The sequence below is a fragment of the Halyomorpha halys genome, unplaced genomic scaffold (genome assembly GCF_000696795.3).
Source record: "Halyomorpha halys isolate HHAL.00 unplaced genomic scaffold, Hhal_1.1 Scaffold415.1, whole genome shotgun sequence".
Classification (NCBI taxonomy): Eukaryota; Metazoa; Arthropoda; class Insecta; order Hemiptera; family Pentatomidae; genus Halyomorpha; species Halyomorpha halys.
Window position 1 is genome coordinate 349,204 of NW_027106189.1, and position 20,003 is coordinate 369,206.

The window sequence follows — 20,003 nt, forward strand, 5'->3', positions numbered from 1 at the left end:
GAGCTTCCCATTGACAGCGGATCAGACCCAGTCCTCGATATCTCCTGGGTGCGTACAGCATCGCCGACGAGGTGTTAGCGGGCTCATTATTCATCGTGCTCATTCATATAAACAATATAATATTATCAAGAAAGTTGATTCAACACCCACAAATAGTAAAGCTGCATACTTTACAATGACTATCTTTACCTAACAGTTTACAAAATAAGTAATCACGTTACTGGAAAATATAACTTCAGTTTCACAGTTAAGATTTAGCTTTGATACTTTAGATCGAGTCTGACACCCGGGACTTCTTTACAAACTTCGTAAATTCCTACCTCCTACATATTTTCTCGTCATCCGTTCCTTTCTTACTAATAGATTATTCCAAGTAGACCACAATGGTTCCTATTCATCCCTCTATTTTCAATCCGCTGGTGTTCCTCAAGGTAGTATCCTCGGTCCCATCCTCTACACCATCTATACAGCTGACATCCCAACAACTAACACTATCCTTACCACGTATGCTGATGACACATGCGTGCTCACAGTTAATAATAACCCTTTGATTGCATCCCAAACTCTCCAGTCCCATATCACAACCCTCGAAGAATGGTGTCAAAATTGGAGGATAAAAATAAATCCCAACAAATCCCATCAAATCAAATTTACTGTTTGTCGTAAACCCTTCGTAAAATCCTCAATGCTTCTTATTTTGTTACTAATAAAACCATCGATAAAGATCTAAATGTTCCTTATGTAACCGATCTAGCCCGAATCCGGTATCATTCCTTCCATTATAAACTCCCTAACCACACAAACTAATTTCTAACCTTGCTTCCTCTTCCATTCCTGGCAATCCTCCGAGGGTCCTGAAAAGAAGATGGCCTCGTGACCTTATATTGTAAAATGTTTTTAGAGTTCTACTACTGGGTAGTTTCTCGACATGCTGTATCATATTATGATCTTACTTCAAATTTTCTTGTTGTATTTTATATACAGTTGTAAATGTCAATAAATATTTTTAAAAAAAAGATTCAGCTATCCGTAAATATATATGTTAATCCTGAACTGTACTCGCTGAGATCTATAACTTACAGCTAGGCCGTGTATGAACGGATGTTTTAGACAGACAACAAATTTTTGGTGGGAACACCCGGGTCTAAAAAATTGGTTGGAAATCGGTTGAGTTGTTTGCTAAACTATGCGGTACAAATTCAGAAATAGACGGACTAAGCATATTTAGTGCAGTATATCCTGAACTCAAATTTTTCTAAACATTCTTGGAATATTAGCGTATAGTTTGAACTATAAAACCTATGCTTGGAGAAGTTTGTCGGGGGGTGCGGTCAGCAAAGAACAACATAAATAAACAAAACCATATTTATTTATTTTATGGCGACGTTTCGACCTGAGTTTCAGGTCTTCATCAGGGGTTGTGGCGTAGAAGGCAGGTTTGTAACTGATAAAACCTATGAATTGGTTTTGCTTTTAGTTGTAAATATTATTATATAAGGGCGTATTAGACACTTTTCAGACACAATCATTTTCAGAATCTTGAGCTTCAATTGTTTCAAACCATTCAGGGTATCTACCTAGTTGAATAATTTAAGCCTTCAAAAATAAAAATCGGCTGAGCCATTCCCTCAATAGTCAGATTACAATAAATATCTTAACATTTTCTTTACCCTATTTGTGGAAAGGAAATTTGTAAAAAATAATTTTCCATAATATTTAATGGTGACTACACCGTAGTAAGTTACTTAAAGAAGTTCATAACATTTCATTAAATAATTAATGATCAATCTCCAACGAAAAAGATCCTAAGTTTGGCGGTGAAATTGTAACCCATTTAAGCTAATTCTTGCTCAGAATTGTCCAGTGAGTACTAAAGTATGCTTTGAACACTAGTGGTTTCATACATAAGAGTAGGGTATGTCTGATACCCTTTTCTTTGATTAGTATTCATTTTTTAAAGGTTAGGTATGAGAAAGAAGAAAGCTGTGATTAATAACCCGTAGTAACCAAGCCATGTTTAAAATTAAAATTAGGTTTGACCCGATCCTAATTCCTGCGCTTTTTCAAAAAAGATTCATTTTCGGACTTTGAAACACGAACCCAGGTATTGATTTCCTCATATAAATTTTCAAAACCTAATCCGTACTGTCTCTATGCGTTAATTTACCACTGGAGTTGTGAAGCCTCTCACTTTTTTAATAACTTTTAAGTTCCAGAGAGGATTTAAGAATCAGAATTGAGATTTGTCACATCTCCATGAAATCATCTTTCTTTTGATACCTCATTTATCAAAACCCATCGCTGCTGAAATCCGGAAAAGGTATCAATACTACCGTATTGTATATATTTACGATGAGTTGAAAGCAGTATGACGCAAGAAGCATATGGGGAGTGAGGTAGGCAATAGAGTAACTCTCAATGAAGCAATAAAATAAAATACAATTTGATAGTCGAAGAAGTACGAATTAGTTCCTGTAACTATGAATTCTGTAGCTCTAAAAAAGTAATTTGTCATAGAAAAACGAACAAAGACCTTGAGATAGGAATAAACTCATGTCCTGTCTGTCCCAATAAATATAAGCAAATATTTTTTTCTAATGTTATCCATTTTTTAACTCCAATATTGGAAGAAGAATGTTTGGCGATCATTGCCAATGATATTCCGGCCATACTACTACTTGTCATAATGCCGATTTTAGAGCTTAATATTTGTCAAGACTGTCCCTACCTTAAGGTACGCCTTCTACCACGAATGATCCTGCGACATACCTTATATAAATACATATTTATTATTAATTAGATAAGGTACAGATACAACCGAAAATTTCCCTTTTCGTTTCATTCTGTGGAATTAATCGTTGCGAATAAATCAAATCTTTTTATATTCTGAAATGAAGGATTTTCAGTTAAGATACGTTTCAAGAAATTATATATTACTCAGATAAACATAAAAAAAAGTAATCTTCTTTTAATTTTAGTTGAAAAAAATATCGATTTCTAATACTTTATTTGTGTTTTATATTTATACAATTTTAATATCAACAATGGTTTCTAAATAACTGAAGAGTTAAAAATAAAAATTTTATACTCTGGGTTTAAATGAAAAGTCTTTAAATACATTGCCAATGCCTTTGATAATTTAGTAATTTTAATTGCAATTTATAATTTAGGCCGGAATATCCATTTCTGAATGATACCGATCAGTCTTTGTGACAATTTAAAGTGACTTTATAACAGGCAACACATTCTCGCATAGCAGACACTAAATGTTCTGATCCCATCGCTTGCGGAACAGGGCGAAAGCAGGTGGGACCGTTATCACACTTCCTAGTCTTGGTTTCAATGTAGAAGGCACAGCTGTTCTATGTCTTGCTTTTGTAGGCTATCTTAATATATCACAGTGACTTGAAAAAAAATTAAGATCTATGGAACGGATCTAAGATAGGTTGAGATTCAATAAAGGTAAGTAGATATCAACCTACAGGGCAACGCGCTAGCGATGGCAGTCGTGTTCAACCGGAATAAAGTGGAGAAAAGATTTTTGTTCATTAACGCCATTGACCTTAATGAATATTAAAAATTCTTTTATTGCTTAGTTATTATCATTAATTAATTCGCTTGACTCCTTTTCAAAAGTACCTTACAACCATTAAAACGTAGGAATCAATAACCTTTCTGTTTTTCAAATATATACTTCTCTCTTTTGATGTATAAGCCTGGATTTGGAAGTTACCCAGTTTTATAAAAATTTCTTTATTGAAATTTATAATTGTATTTATATAAAAACACATCTAGTAAATGTAATGTTACATTAGAATGGTATGATACAAACATGTAGAGAAACTATCAATTGGTAGAACTTCAATAACATTAGGTCTCGAGGCCATCTTATTTTCAGACACCTCGGAGGAATGTCAGGAATGGAAAAGGAAGGTTAGAAACTAGTGGGTTTGGGTGGTTAGGGAGTTTTTAATGGAAGAATTAATATATGTTTCGTGCTAGATCGATTAAATATGGAACAATATGGTCTTTGTGGATGATTTTATTTGTGACCAAGTAAAGGGCATCGAGGATTTTATATAGTAAGTATTGGATAAGAGAGGAATTAATAGGTTTAGTATAGCCCTAAAGCTCAACTCCATATGTGCAGATAGGCCTTATTATAGCCATGTAGATATATCATTTGCAATGGATTGGAAGTTTAGACTGTCTAGTAAGTGTTATGATAGTCGGAATCGACGTGCTGTTTCCTATTAGTATAAGAGCCCAAGAGGAGAAGTTAGTTATTTCACCCCAATTACAAGTCAAAATTGTCTGCCAACTATACATAGGGAGAATAAAAAATGACGGCTTTTCAAAATGTTAAAAATAATTAATTTTTAATTCGGAGCTCTATATCTTTAAACAACAATAACAATGGAAAATCTAAGAGAACATCATATAAGGTTGAGTAAATTTTCTAAGCTGTAAGCCCTAATAGAGCTATTTACGTTCAATAGTTCTCGAGATATAGCTTTTTAAAAAGCAATGTTTCATAAAAATGTATGGAACGTACTAAAAGATCAGTAGTTAGTGAATTTATATTGAAAATTCTAGATCTCAGCAACCATTTGACGTGCAGACGTCTATCAGCACTCAAATTAAAGATAGTTTAATGGGCAATGAAGTGGTTCATAACGTTTATCGTCGTTGGAGTACTTTTCATGATATTTGCTAAAATAAATTGATTTATAGTTGTTCGGACAAATTTTCATTTTCCAAATTTATATTCATATGCGAATATCAAAAACACTACTACCCCTACAAAGATAAGTGTCATAAACTACTTTATAGTAAGTTAAATTTCCTTTATTTTGAGTACTGGCAGACATATGTGCGTTTTATGAATCTAGAGATATATTTTTTTAAATTCAAAAATTTTATACGACTAGAAATTAATATTTTCTAAATTTATTTTGTCAAATAACATAAAAACTGCTACTCCTACAAAGATAAACGTTAAAACTATTTTATAATAAATTTAACTAGCTTTAATTTGTGTGCTGACAGACATCTGTACGTTCTAGGGTTTCTAACATAAAGTTTTTCAAAACTCAAACTTATTGTCCGAACAACTATAAATCAATTTATTTTAGAAAATATCATGAAAAATGTTATTCCTAGGAAGGTAAATGTCATAAACTACTTCATAGCCCATCAAACTAGCTGTTATGTGAGTGCTAATAGACGTCTGCACGTCAAATGGTTTTTAAGATATAGATTTTTCAAAATAAATTCACAAGCTACTGATCAGTCAGTAGATTTCTAAAAAATGTTGCTTTTTTAAGAAGCTGTATCTCGAGAACTATTGAACGTAAATATTTCAGCAAATTTACTCTCCTTTTGAATAATGTTATTTTAAATTGTTTAGTGTTGTTGGTAATTTTTAAGATATAGAGCTCCGAATGAAAAATTAATGTGTTTTTAAGGTTTTGAAACAGCAACCATTTTTTATTCCCCCTACCTATACTTGGCAGAGTCAGCAATTTTGATTAGTAATTATACCTAGTTTTCATTAAAGTAATCAAAAATTGGGGTGAAATAACTACCTTTTTTTCTTCCTGCCTCTTGTACCATATCTTATCAGTCTTGTGTGAGGATTCCAAGTTAGTCGTTCGTCCAGATGTAGTCCAGATAGCGGATCCGTTAAACAGGAGTAAGAGGAATAATATTTAAGGGTACTGTAGGGCAGTCGGTAGGTTTACGACGAAGGGTAAAGGTGATTTGATGGGGTTTCCCTATGATTTTCAAAGGTTGGTAAAAGTAAAATGAAGAAAAACAAGAAAATCCTAATTTTCGTGTCATTCCCCGGCCATTCTAATCTCCATTGATAGGTAGAGGATATTGATGGAGACAATATTAATTATTACAATGGAAAGTTTATTTAATTATAAAAATCCATACTACTCTAAGAGTAAATAAAAATTAACCTTGTATTCCAAATAATCATACTTTTATCTGTCCTATTATTTATAGTCCTTATTAAATTAGTTTTTTTTTTTTCATTTGGTGCTATCTAAAACCTCAGAAGCCCTTTAATACAGTCTCACTAATTAGAAAATATTCTTCTTAAAGACAATTCTAGATGTCATCATAGAATTGTAAAAGTGGTTTGTGTATTATAACTAGAACTGTGAAAAATACAAAACATTCTCAATTTCTGAATAAAACAAAACTATGTACATATTTTTTTGCAATTTAAAAATGGTTATTATACTGTTTATAAACCTTAGTTGACTAGAGGCACATAAGTGATAGAATAGTTTAATTATATAATTAAATCTAATTTAATTATATATTTTTTAAATCTAATATTTAGGCTAGGGGGAAAAAAAAAACATGTATGGTATTTTAACATGTTTGATTATTGTATATATTAGAAGAAGATATTCAAAATTCAAAAGAAGATGAGTACTTACGTTAAACAGAATATCTTCGCTTACGTTTTGGTACCTCATAAGTCTGAAAAAATCAACAACACTATTTTAGTCATTTCAATATATATAAATATTTTTATTATGATACTTACAAAAAAAAAATCAACATTTCATTCTAGAGACATCTTGCCTCATCAACCACCGTTTTGAAGGATACCTACTTAATTGTTTCTTACTTCCAGATATCTCTAGAATGATTGGATGAAGCGGGAAAAGGGTTTTAACTAGAATAAAAATATATAAAAAAGATTCACAAGATGAATATGTTTTTTGATTATAATAATATATCGTAACTTCTGTGATACATTAAAAATTTTAAAAAACATTTATACCATTTGAAAAAAAAACACTTCTTTCTGTACAGATCTCGAAAGAATTATCAAAGTCCAAAAAATTATATATAGATATGTATTTGATTTTTTTTCCTAATCGTTATAATAAAATTATTAATTATTTAAATGGTGTTTTTGATTCCCAAGGTACCATTGCTATAGTATAAATATTTTGATTAACTTAAGTACTTATCATCTTTTGAATTTTAAAAGATATTATTCTATAATAATTAAATAAGTAAAAAGCCAGCTATATATTTTTTTATCTACTAGCTTAAATATTTAAAATTTAATAAAATCAAATATGAGCATTCTACCTCTGAGACTCTTGATATTGTAGTTTTGCTACAACAAAATTCTTAAATGTCTAAAAAAAATATATTTACTGTATCAGGAATTTGAGATATTTTAATAAGAGTAGTTTTTTGGTATAATATAAAAACTTCACGTGAAATTCCATGAGACGCCTAGAATAATTTAAAAAATAAATTTAAGTCGTGGGTGCACATATAAAGCGAGCATACCGAGGTTCGGAATAGAACCAAACAAAAATAATGTAACATTTAACAAGAACTATAAGTGATATGGAGAATAAATTATGATCGAGATCGTTATAGAATTGTTTATGTCAAGTTTCATCAATATCCGAGAAGGTGGGTGTCGTGACCGGATAGGGTGACACTATTTTGTCACTTGGGCTGTCTGTAACTGAGGGAGTTGAGGCGTAGGTCTTTGCAACGTCGGAACAGAACACTGCAGATAATCCACCTCTCTTGTATGCCAGAAATGACCAGGAAGAGGGTCATAAAAAAATGATAAAAAATAAAAAACTATTCTGTCATTTATTTAATTTGGTAATTTCTCTATAAGCAGGGGAATCGCCAAGAACTTATCTTTTACTCTATACATAAACAATGATGAAAAATATTTATTATTTTTACTAATATAATATTATTTACGGAGTACCATGGATCATATTAGAAAAATCTAGATCAGGAGAATTACAAAAATCTAATTCAGTAAGAAAGATCCATATCGTCATTCAAATTGGCCAAGTTATTCCATTTAATACACATGAGTTGCCAAGGGGTTTGAGGTAATATTAAGTAAAGATTCCTGACTCAACACCAAAAAGTCGTTCACCTTCAAAACAGGATGCAAACATTTATTTTATTTATGTATTTTGTTTTTCGAAAATAACGGTGTCAGTGATAAAAATTTAACTTACAATTAGTGGCCGGCTAAATACGAAGTTTTATCTCACGATTATTTAAAAACCCAAAAACTAACATCAATTCCGTGACAAGAATCTGGCTCTCTCCTAGACAGAGGGCGTTAATCGAAATAAAATGAATGTGGGCTCCCAGCCAGCAAGATGGCATATTATGTCATATAGGCTTGGAGGCTGTCACATGAATGGAGAGCTAAGTAACTCTCCGGCGATATCTCCAACACCTCTAATTGTTATTCGAAGAATCTACGAAAAGAGAGTAAATTGAACTGACAGAAAGATAACACATTCAAGTGAAATAGTTGATACGTGAGTATCACCTGGAGTAGAGCGATTGAATTGAAAAGTCAGTATAGTGATTGAATTGAAAACTCAGTATAGTGATTTAATTGGAAAGTGAGTAGAGTGCTTGAATTGGAAAGTGAGTAGAGTGATTGAATTGAATAGTCAGTATAGTGATTTAATTACAAAGTGAGCAGAGTGATTGAATTGAAAAAGTATCCACTAAAAGCTTTGGAACTTTTGTTTTAAATATTGATAATTGAATATATCCACTTTTTTAAAGGTTTGTTTTGCCATTTTAGGAATACTACAGATTTTTGCTTTGGAGGATATTTCAATAATTGCTTTCTTTATCACTAATTTAAAGAGCATTCTTTATAACTATAAATAAATTAATTTGTACAAGCTTTAAATATTGTTTTTATGAAATTTAAAAAGTTTGCTTCAAAAATAGGTTTGTAACATAACACCTTCATGTCACATACACGCCGTTTTTCAGTTTCAAGCGTCAAATCTGTTTTTGAAAAAATAAACTGCAAATCACCTAACATTTTGTAACTGGCATCACATGTAAATATTTTCATAAACTTAAGTAATCTTCTGTGTTTCTCAACACTTGTTTACACAGTTTTTCTTGTTATCACTCATCACTACTAGACACGTACGACGCCGCTATAAACAAAACGTTGCATTTGTTCACAAAATAAACGTAACTGACATAACATGACCGGGAAGAAGCTGGCTCGCAAATATTTTTCTCTAGATATTTGGATTCGATTAACTGATAGGTTGCCGTCGGGAAAATTCCTAACACAAAATTAATTTTTTTCTGAGAGAATTTTTTTTTTTTTAATGATAGTTACGACTGTATTAACACAAAAATACATCTCGAAGATTATTGATTGACCGTGGGTATAGATGAATGGAATATGGTCCAGGTGCGGTAAAAAAAAAACTCAAATAGTAGATAATTATACTATTTTATTGAGCCAACGTTTCGCCCCACGTTGCAGGGCTTCGTCAGGGCTAAAAAAGATACAAATAAGTTATATAATAATTATATATAAGTTTGTATCATTTTTAGCCCTGACGAAGCCCTGCAACGTGTGGCGAAACGTTGGCTCAATAAAATAGTATAATTATCTACTATTTGAGTTTTTTTTTTACCGCACCCGGACCATATTCCATTCAAAAATACATCTCGTAAATTTGATGTAAGATCATAATAGAGTGATACTAGAGAAACTAACCATTTGTAGCACTTTAATAATATTTCTATATTAGATGATCTCGAGGTCATCTTCTTTTCAGGCGCCTCGGAGGATTGCCAAGAATAGATGAGGAAGAGCGGTTAGAAACTAAGCTTTGGGCGGTTAAGGAGTTTATAAGGGAAAGGTTGATGAGAATATATTAAATTCGTTATATCGAGGTTATATAGAAATATAACATCCATCGAATTATAAAAGAATTTAAAAATATCGCCTCCAAATGACCCTCCCACCTAAAGCATTTCATCCTTCTGAAATATCTAGTATCATTCAAAGATTATCTACCCGCAAAGCTCCTGGATACCTAATAACATCCCACATTCTAAAACTTCTTCCTCGGAAAGCCATCCTATTCCTCACTTACATATATAACACCGTACTCCGTTCCACATATTTTCCTGACCCCTGGAAATTACCTATAGTTAAAATGATCCCCAAACCCCCAAAACCTCCAGAATACCCATCTTCCAATCGCCGTATCTCTCTATTACAGATCACGGGCAAAATCCTTGAAAAACTCATTTTGAAACGCCTATACCCCATTATATAATTAAGGATTCCAATCATATAATCCCTGATCACCAATTTGGATTTCGAACATCCCACTCTACTATCCAGCAATGTCATCGTGTGGTGGACGTAGTCTTGTCTTCTTTGGAGCGCGGAATGTACTGCGCGGAAGTCTTTTTCGATGTAGAACAGTCTTTTGTAGTAGGCTTTTGATCGAGTCTGGCACCCGGGACTGCTTTACAAACTCCGTAAATTCCTACCTCCTACATACTTTCTCATAATTCGTTCCTTTCTCATTGATAGATTTTTCCAAGTAAACCACAATGGTTCCTATTCATCTCTCTATTCTCAGTCCGCTGGTGTTCCTCAAGGTAGTATCCTTGGTCCCATCCTCTACACCGTCTATACAGCTGATATTCCGACCAATCCCAACGCTATCCTCACCACGCATGCCGATGACACATGTGTGCTCGCTGTTAATAGTAACCTATTAATCGTATCCCAAAATCTACGATCCCATATCACAGCCCTCGAAGAATGGTATCGTAATTCGAGGATTAAGATAAATTCCAACAAATCCCATTAAACCACCTTTACCCTTCGTCGTAAACCTACTGACTGCCCTAAAGTTTCATTTAATGATGTTCCTCTTACCCCTGTAGAACATATCCACTACCTTTGACTACATTTGGACAAACGATTAACCTGGAATCCTCACACAAGACTGAAAAGACAGGAAACTGCACGTCGATTTCGACTATTACAGCATTTACTAGACAAACGGTCTTAACTTACAACACATTACAAAAGACTACATGACAGTAATAAGGCCAATCTGGACATATGGAGTTGAGCTTTGGGGCTCCACTAAACCTTCGTATTCCTCTCATATTCAATCCTTACAATCCAAAATCCTTCGTAAAATCCTCAATGCTCCTTACTTTGTCACAAATAAAATCATACATAAAGACCTTAATGTTCCCTATGTAACCGATCTAGCCCGAACCAGATATCACTCCATCCATTATAAACCCTCTAACCACTGAAACCCCCTAGTTTCTAATCTTGCATCCTCTTCCATTCCTGACAATCCTCCGAGGCGCCTGAAAAGAAGATGGCCACGAGACCAGCTAATGTAAAATGTCATTAAAGTGCTACCAATGGGTAGTATCTCTACACGCCTGTAACACTCCAATTTAGCTTAGATCAGGTTTACTAAATGCATTATAATGTACATTTGTAAATAGCAATAAATAAATATTTTAAAAAAAAATATCGCTACACCTAAGGATTCTTTATATCGAAATTATATTGTAATTTTAATTTAAACAGTTATGGATATATATATTTTAGAGAAATACTGGCTCTCTCTAGACAGAATTCCTTGAATATTGTGTTAAATGAAAAAAAATAATAATAAGAGCTTGCTGAGCAAAGGTCGATATTGTTCACTTTAATTAAAAGGAAAACAGATTTTCATCACTTTTTCTAAATTTAAAAGCCAACCAACGGCTTCACCCTGTTCCAAACCAGCAGCGAAACAAAAAAAAAAAATAGCAAGCTTAACTTTTTACTAAAAAAAATCTTAGATCAAGGCCCTTTTACTTTAATTGAAACCTTTGTTACATAGGAATAGCGTTTATAACAGTATTTAAATAAGTTTTCTGATGAAAGTTTATAGTGAGAAAGCCCCAAGGTGTTCAACTAAAATATATATTATAACAATTTTTATTTCCTTCATATTTGTAATTTAAAAAAATAATGATGATACTATCAAGATTTTATTTATCATAAGATTCCAACCACGAAACTTTCTATTTTACATAAAATTAAAATTTGTTCATATAGTAAGGTGGGATCTCATGAGAGAACTAATGTTGTCTCAACTGACATCATTGTATTCAAATTAATACAATTTATAGAAAAGTTATTGAAATATTCATTCCTCACTCGGAATTTACTCTATGTTAAACAGAATTAAATATATTTTATTCAAATTTTTTATTTATTGGTAACGACTACAATCTACCACAACGCCTTAAGACCAAAGGTAATAATGATAACTGATCACATTCATACTAAAATAAAATAACATAAAAATAAAGATAAATAAATACATGAGAAAAAAGAGTACAAAAAAATAAATAAAATCTCTCTCTAAATATATACAAATGGGGTGGAACTGAGTAAGGATTGAACTAAAGGATTAGGGTGATTAAAAAGATTTATATGGAATTTTGACAATTTGGTTGGTATGAGGGCAAGGACAAAAGGGATATGAAGGTCATAGTGTAATGTTCAGTTGGAAACGTAATAGATTGCATTGACTATAGTTCTAAGGATTCTGGATTGGATGCATTAGATGTTCGGTGGTTTAGCTGTTCCCTTAAGTTCAAGCCCGCAGCTTCAGATAGGTCTGAATATAGTCTCATACATTAGAAGTTTGTTTTATACTGAGAGATGAGAGGTTCTTTCTGCTGAGCAGTCGGTATAAGTCTGAATCGTCTGTTGAGTTCTTGTCTTTTAAATCTATTATGTTGGTTCCAAGTGAGTCTTTTGTTTAGGATGAATCCAAGATATCCCACTGTGTCGAATCTGGGTAAAGAAATGTTATCAAAAAGAACAGGTGGACAGAAGCTGCGGGGGAGGGTAAAAGTCACATGGGTACTTTTTGATTCATTAACTTTTATCCGTCATTGGTTGCACCATTTCTCAACCAGGGTTAGGTGTGTTTGGAGATTAGATGAGGTTGTTACAGGATCAGGGTGGGAGGATAGAATAGCAGTCGGCATCGGCAAATCTTGCCAGGAACGTGTCGGGATTGTTGGGAATGTCAACAGTGAAGTTGATGTAGAGGACAGGACCCAAGAACCTGCCTGGATGGGTTAGATATTTGAGTACTCAGAACCACTGCGAACTCGAAAGGAACGATCTGAGAGGTAGGAGCGGAGGGTAAGATATAAGGTTTGTGGTAATATGGCTTTTGAGCTTGAAAAGCAATCCGGCATGCCATACCCGGTCAAAAGCTTGCGCTTCTAAGGCTCTACAGCCTGATTTTGATGCCTGTATATTATTCTAAGGGATCAACCCCAGAATAAATAAAGAATATTATTATTATTATATCATAGTACGAATAGGATAAGTGGAACTAGATTTTCAATTAAGATTTCAATTAAAAATTAAGGCTTTTGGAAACAATGCGATCCTCCACTCGAAACCCGATTTATACAAGGTTCACGCAAATTAACTAATACAATAGTAAGATTTATATAACTCGTACAAAAACTATGTACACTTCCTGCCAACTCCAGGTCATTCCACTTAGAAATTTGAGTACTCAGAACCACCGCGAACTCGAAATGAGTGATTTTAGAAAAGAGCGCTTTGAGAGCGAATTTAATTAACAATCGATATTGCTTAATATAACCACTATTTATCTGTTGATAATTTTTTTTTTTAATAATTTATTTATTGATATTTACAACTGTATACAACAATTAAATTTGCTGTAGGTGACATAGTAACATGATAAAAACATGTGGAGAATCTACCCACTGATAAAACTCCAATAACATTTCTAGAGAAGAAGATCTCGAGGCCATCTTCTTTTCAGACGCCTAGGAGGATTATTAGGTATTTGATAAATTTAATTATAAAGAACTCCATTTGTTGACAACTCGGTTAGCAATAGGTACGTATTGAGACTATAAGCTCTGTTCCCACACGATCCTATCTGGATTCCAAATAGAAGCAGACAATCCTAACATAGAATTCAAGGGCTTTATCACTGTGGATTGTTGTAATTTTTATTTGTTGCTTATTTAAATATAATTTTGAATATCAAAATATAAAATTAAGAATGTTCAGCATGCGTACTAATATTTTTTTTCGATTTCAATTTATTTACTTTTTTTGTGTGTATTTATGAATACACCTATTTTTTATTGAGGGGTTGATAAATATGTAGTATTGAAAAAAAAAAAAAGGTTTTTGAGTTGGAAGTTTTCTTCGACAGAAAGAAAATTGGGTTTATAGCTTTTTCCCCAGAGGAAACGCGGCATTTAACGGACGTAAACAGAACCTAAATGGTTGTACTAAAAGCAACAGTTTTAAACATTTAAGGAGCAGATTCCCTGAGCCAGCAAAACAATCACACAAGGGGGGCCTCTTTCCCTTGAAGAGCTACATATAGAATTTATAGCGGTTCAGTCCAAGTGTATTTCCAGATGCTCAGGTGGTGGATGTATAGAAATTTTATTCGTCCTTTGGTCACCTCTCATGGAAAAAACAGAACTTTTACTGTCTCCTGTGTTTCTAGTTTTCGTACATTCTGAAATAAGCCCCTAATATGAATAACAATACGGATATCACAACAGGATATGGAATATATAAAGAAAGATGACATTGGAAATTTTACACTACATATAATAGAAATATCGGGTTAACCCTCTTTTTTGAGGCGGGACCAGGGAATAAAAAAAAATTAGAATTTTTACATGAAATATATTTTAGGTGAAGTTATATTTGCTTAAATTATGAGCAAGATTATTTAATTTTTCAAATTATATATCCGACGTTTAGGATAATATACCATCTTCGGGAAAAATTTCTTCTTATCCTCTTTCTTGATGTAACTAAAATTTAAAATTCCAATTTTCAAAAGTTCCTACTCTTGGGAATCCTCGATTGATCATTATTATTTGGACTAGTTGATTCTAAATTAAAATAAGATGAACTAATCTTGTGATACATTACTTTGTATAGGCAAAGAAGTTTAATCAACTTCCTCAGGTTCAATAATCAAAATACTATTTATTTTTACGATTCACTAATTAGAAAAGACATTTTAAATTCATAAATCAAATGATTATTATACTAATAAACTAATTTATTTTATAAATATGACATAATTGTAATACTATAAACGTTTATATACCGAGAAATTACATGAACCTAAAAAAGAAACTGGTCTAGTGCGCACAAAACTTTCAATTACTTTATAAATTCGTATTTTAGGGTTTCTCGAGGTGAAAATAACGAATAACAAACGAAATTTGTTTTTATAAAGAACACCATAGTTTAACAAAAGATAACAAATCTGTGTATATATTGTAGTGACACCGCTGATATTACTCACTATTCTAGAGACACGCGAACCACTATCGGCCGACATGACGCAACGCCATTAATGCGTGAGCTACAATTGCATACTTCAATTTCATACATGTAACATCCATATAATATATTGTAATAATCATTATTGTATTATTTGAATTAACAAAGATTACAATAAAATCTTCTGATCCACTGAAAGCTAACGTCTTACACGTAGCATCTCTCGATGGCGTTTATTATCCCAGAGAGTTGATTAAGCACAAAATTCTCAAACCAAAATGTGAATACTCCCTTCAGGGATCTCTCCTTCCTTTGCCTTCTTCCGTTTTGGAAGCTTGCAGCTAGTTCCTGTAGAACTTGCCATCCTCTTACGACTGTAAACTAGTACCCAACGGAGTGACTTTCCCAGCCTGCGAGGATTTACGGCAAATACCCGTAAAACTCATCCTTTCTATTCATCTCCTAGCCTGGATACCTAACCATTGAACACGCATTCTCGAGTTCTTCCGGTGTAGAAAACCTCATACCTTCAATTAGTGTCAAAACTAATTAATTATACACAGCCACCTCGACTATATGAGCACGTTCGGAAGAAATAAAGGAGAGAGATTACCAATACTCTATATTTGTTAATATAATGTTTCGGGTTTACTTATCTTCAAGTACAAATATTCCTACATTTATATTATCAACAGTTTATGCATACAATAAGGTAAAATTGAGTATATATTTTTAATTGTATACATAAATTGTTGATAAATGTCACCATGGTAGGAATATTAGTATTTGAAGATGGGGAAACCAGAAACTTTGTACAAGCAAATGTAGAATATTAATAATATTCTAAAAGAAGTATATTTTTCAATTCAACATCTTAATATAAAAAATTACTAATACCGTTTTTTTTTAAACAACCATTTATTCTTGACTAGTATGCACAGTTCAATAAATTAACAAAATTATAAATAAATATTTGTAAATCAAATTAAAAGTTTAGGAATCGATTTTACCTAGGGCCCTTGTGATATCGAAGTATTGTTGATTAAAGTAATTTTTTTGAATCGTCTTTGTTGACATTTGTAACACTGAATAAATTCGTTCGCTGAATTCCATTACATCGGAATGCCTTCTAAAAGTAGAACATCTGGTTGTTATGGGGGATCTGGGTTGGAGCATTTATTTAGAGATCTATCGGAACAGTTCTCGGCCAAGGGGGTCAGTTCCATCAACAGATCAAGAATGAATTCGATTCTTGTCCAAATGATAATTACAGGTAGGTTAAAAGCTTAAGACAACTTCAATATTTTTTTTGAGAAAATTTTATGTATTTTGAAATAAATGAAAATGGGACTAAATTATTTTTTCAAATAAACCTCTGAAACAAAAAAAAAATACGTACTTTTTTTAAAATAAAATTTTAGAGGAACACCATAAAAATTAGGATTAGTCTTTAACTGGTAATTTGGGATTCACAAACACAACTTTTAAGATAGAGTGTAATGGTCTCAAATCCTCTCTAATTATTCAATTAAAAATAAAGTATATGTATATATAGTTGACCGTAAAAATTTAAATATAAGAAGATGGTCAGGTGTTACGGTCAAAAAAAGGAACAAATGGTTTATAAATATTTTAATGTCCAACGTTTCGCCCCACTTTGCAGAGTTCATCAGGGCTGTTCAAAGCGAAAGGTTTTACCCAATCTTCAGTAAATCTTTTTTTTTTTTTTTAATCTTCTATTTATTGTTATTTACAACTATACACAAATATATACAACAAGTAAATTTGCTGTAGGTGACATAGTGATATGATACAAACATGTGGAGAATCTACCCACTGATAGAACTCCAATAACATCAGTAAATCTAATCCCTGTAATTATACCATTCAATTTTAACATATTAAAATTGTATGTATGCAATTAAAGTGCTCACACTCTTTTACCTTCTGAATGGTTCTATCAATTGTATTACAAGAAATTTTGTCATCAAAGTTACTAATTTAAATAATCTTACAATACTATTTTTAAATCATTCACTTATGTTGCCTTCTATCTTTCCCTTTAGCACATACTCTAGTTTTATCGCTTTAAGTATTATCTCTTTGGATTTGTTAGGCAACTTCTGATCTGCTTTGTTACCTCCCTGTTGGTATATCTACATTGAATTTTATTTAAAATTTTACATATTCATTCATTTAATGTGAAGTTCAATGTATTAATTTGAAGAAAATATATTTTTAGCTTACTGAACTGAATTAGTCTGTCTAAAATTATAAATTTAGCCTGTTTATTATTATTTAGATTTTTGTTGACAGTCTTGCAGTTTACAATTTATTTTTTTTATAATTTTTATTTAATATCAGATCGGCCTGGGTAATGTTAAACTGGTACATGGTTAATGTAAGAGTTATATATTTTTTTAACAATTGATTAAAGGGGGTATAGTCTCGTACAAAATACATCCCTAACTATATACAACGTTATAAATAAAAAAAAAAAAGATAAAATAATTCTTAATGAGAGAGAAAAGTTAATAACAAAAATAACGACATTCGTAGACCTAACAAAACAAATAATTGCCCTCTAATGGAAAAAAGAACAAAAAAAAAACAAGTGAATTAAATAAATGTTTTCGTGTTTCCAAGTTTGTTATGAAATTAGTCTTTCTCTTTGACAATTGTAATAATGACCATACGAATACAAAATTGTAATAGTAATTTTTTACTCAACTTATAAATTGAATTTTATGTTGTTAATTTTCCGATATTAAACAATGATAATCCTTGTTCATATATTGATAAATAACATGCAAGAAATTTGATAAATAGTAACCTTAATTACTTTTTAAAGTAATTAAAACAAAAATATATATTTTTTTCATCTCTTGCATAGCACAATTCGAGACAAAAAAAAATAAATGGTAGAAAAATGTTAATGTGGAAAGATATACATCAATTAACTTAAAACATATTATTTAGTAACAAAAATAACATTGTTTGGCGACCTGAATCCGTTAAAATTAGGAATATCACAACCACCGAATTTGTCGGAAACTTCAATAAATAATTAGAAACAAGCTTGATTTTGGTCTGATATTTTTTTGTGTTTTTTCCCTTCGCAAACACGAATTATTTAGTCTGACAGTTGAAAGACATCAGAAACTTGGCACCAGATCAGTTTTTTAGTCACAAAAAAATAGTATGGGAGCCCAAGCATAAAAACGAGACTCATTCCATACGATATTTCATTTATTTCAAACAATAACATTCTTCAAGATGAGCTAAAAATATATTCGTCTGCCGGCATAAAGCCGCTGGAATAAGACATTATTATCTGTTAGAAAATTATTCAATATTTACGATTCAGATACATGCCACTAGTTCATTTTATTGTTAAAAATAAATATGTTTGCAGAGCGTAATAAATTCAGAATGATAAACTAAAAAAAAAATTAATAATAATATATAAATAATTAAAGAGGGCCACGGACACTGAAGTTGATAAGAATGATTAATTGTAGAGAGGCTATTGGTATGGTTAGTTTTCTTTTCATGGGTAGCACTTCAGGAAAACATATAAATTATCCGAGGTCACCGGATGATCAAGGTTTCTTAAACCAATAAATTAATGGTTACTCTCAAACAACAGGATATTTTCAAGTCACACTTGAATAAACTGGTTTCCTAGGGTCACTATACATTCATACTTATAGGATAGGATCACTACACTATTTAACACTACATTATTCATGTTGCTAATAATACGGACTCAGTAATCATGCCCTGATAGAAATAAGAAATTAATTAGATTGTAATATTTTACTAATGTACTTCTAGCCATGGCCACTTCAATTTTGATTACCATATCAGTCTCAGAACATTTTTTACATTCACATAAATAAATTTATTTGGTTCCATTTCTCGGTGAGGGGGGGCGAGGGGTATTTACTGTATGTAGGTCTAAAGGTACGCTCTGCAAACATATTTATTTATTATTATTTATTTTTAACAATAAAATGAACTAGTGGTTCATAATTATACTAAACTGTATATTTAGATTTACTTAACATAGTTTGTTTCTTTCTTTTATTTTTTATACGTTTTAATCCCTTTCTATTTATATTGTAATTGTTTTGTCATATCTTGCAATGTTTATATCTTGCTCTCATTTGGTTTTAACCAAGTCCTGCAAAGTGGGGCGAAACGTTGCCTAACAATAAGTTTTTTTTTATTACTATTTTGTACCTTTATGGACCGCCACCCTTATCTTTCTAACATCTACTACAACTATTAATCTTCCAAAAAAATGATTTTAATTTTTTTTATAACAGGCCGTAGGGTATTTTTAAAATACCAAAAAAGATCGTTTTAGTGGACAAAGATAACCTCGAACCAAAAACTTAAAACTAAAAAGAAATGTTAAAGGATTCCGGAATTCCGAAATATTGTGGTAACACCGAAGTTCTAAACCCTGACCTTGACCATAACTTGGACTCTTATCCCTTTCACAGTCGGAAAGAGAAAATAACACAGTAGTATGTTTTTGTATTACCATGGTCATGGATTGATATATTTAATGCCATTTTTATTAAAGTTATAGTTATCTTTATGAAATGAGGTCCTAAAATGTATAATTGTTCTGTACTTCAATATTAAAGGATTTCCTAAAGTTCATAATCCCATTTTTGTGGGTTACTTATTATTGCCTCATGTCTTTTTGGCCACAGTAAATCCGAAAATTTCCCATGAAAACTTTTACTTGATAGTGGTTTTAGCAAGGAGCTAACCT

At 31.8% G+C, this 20,003-nt stretch overlaps 1 protein-coding gene across 2 annotated transcripts in view; it reads right to left on the minus strand.

Annotated features, from left to right (window-relative positions):
- LOC106682458 (uncharacterized) overlaps window positions 1-20,003 on the minus strand; it is a 291,824-nt gene that overhangs the window by 268,281 nt on the left and 3,540 nt on the right. For both annotated transcript variants that reach the window (XM_067053719.1, XM_067053721.1), the window contains exon 2: window positions 6,459-6,501. The gene's annotated coding sequence lies outside the window, so the exon portion shown is untranslated. The remainder of the gene's footprint in view (window positions 1-6,458; window positions 6,502-20,003) is intronic.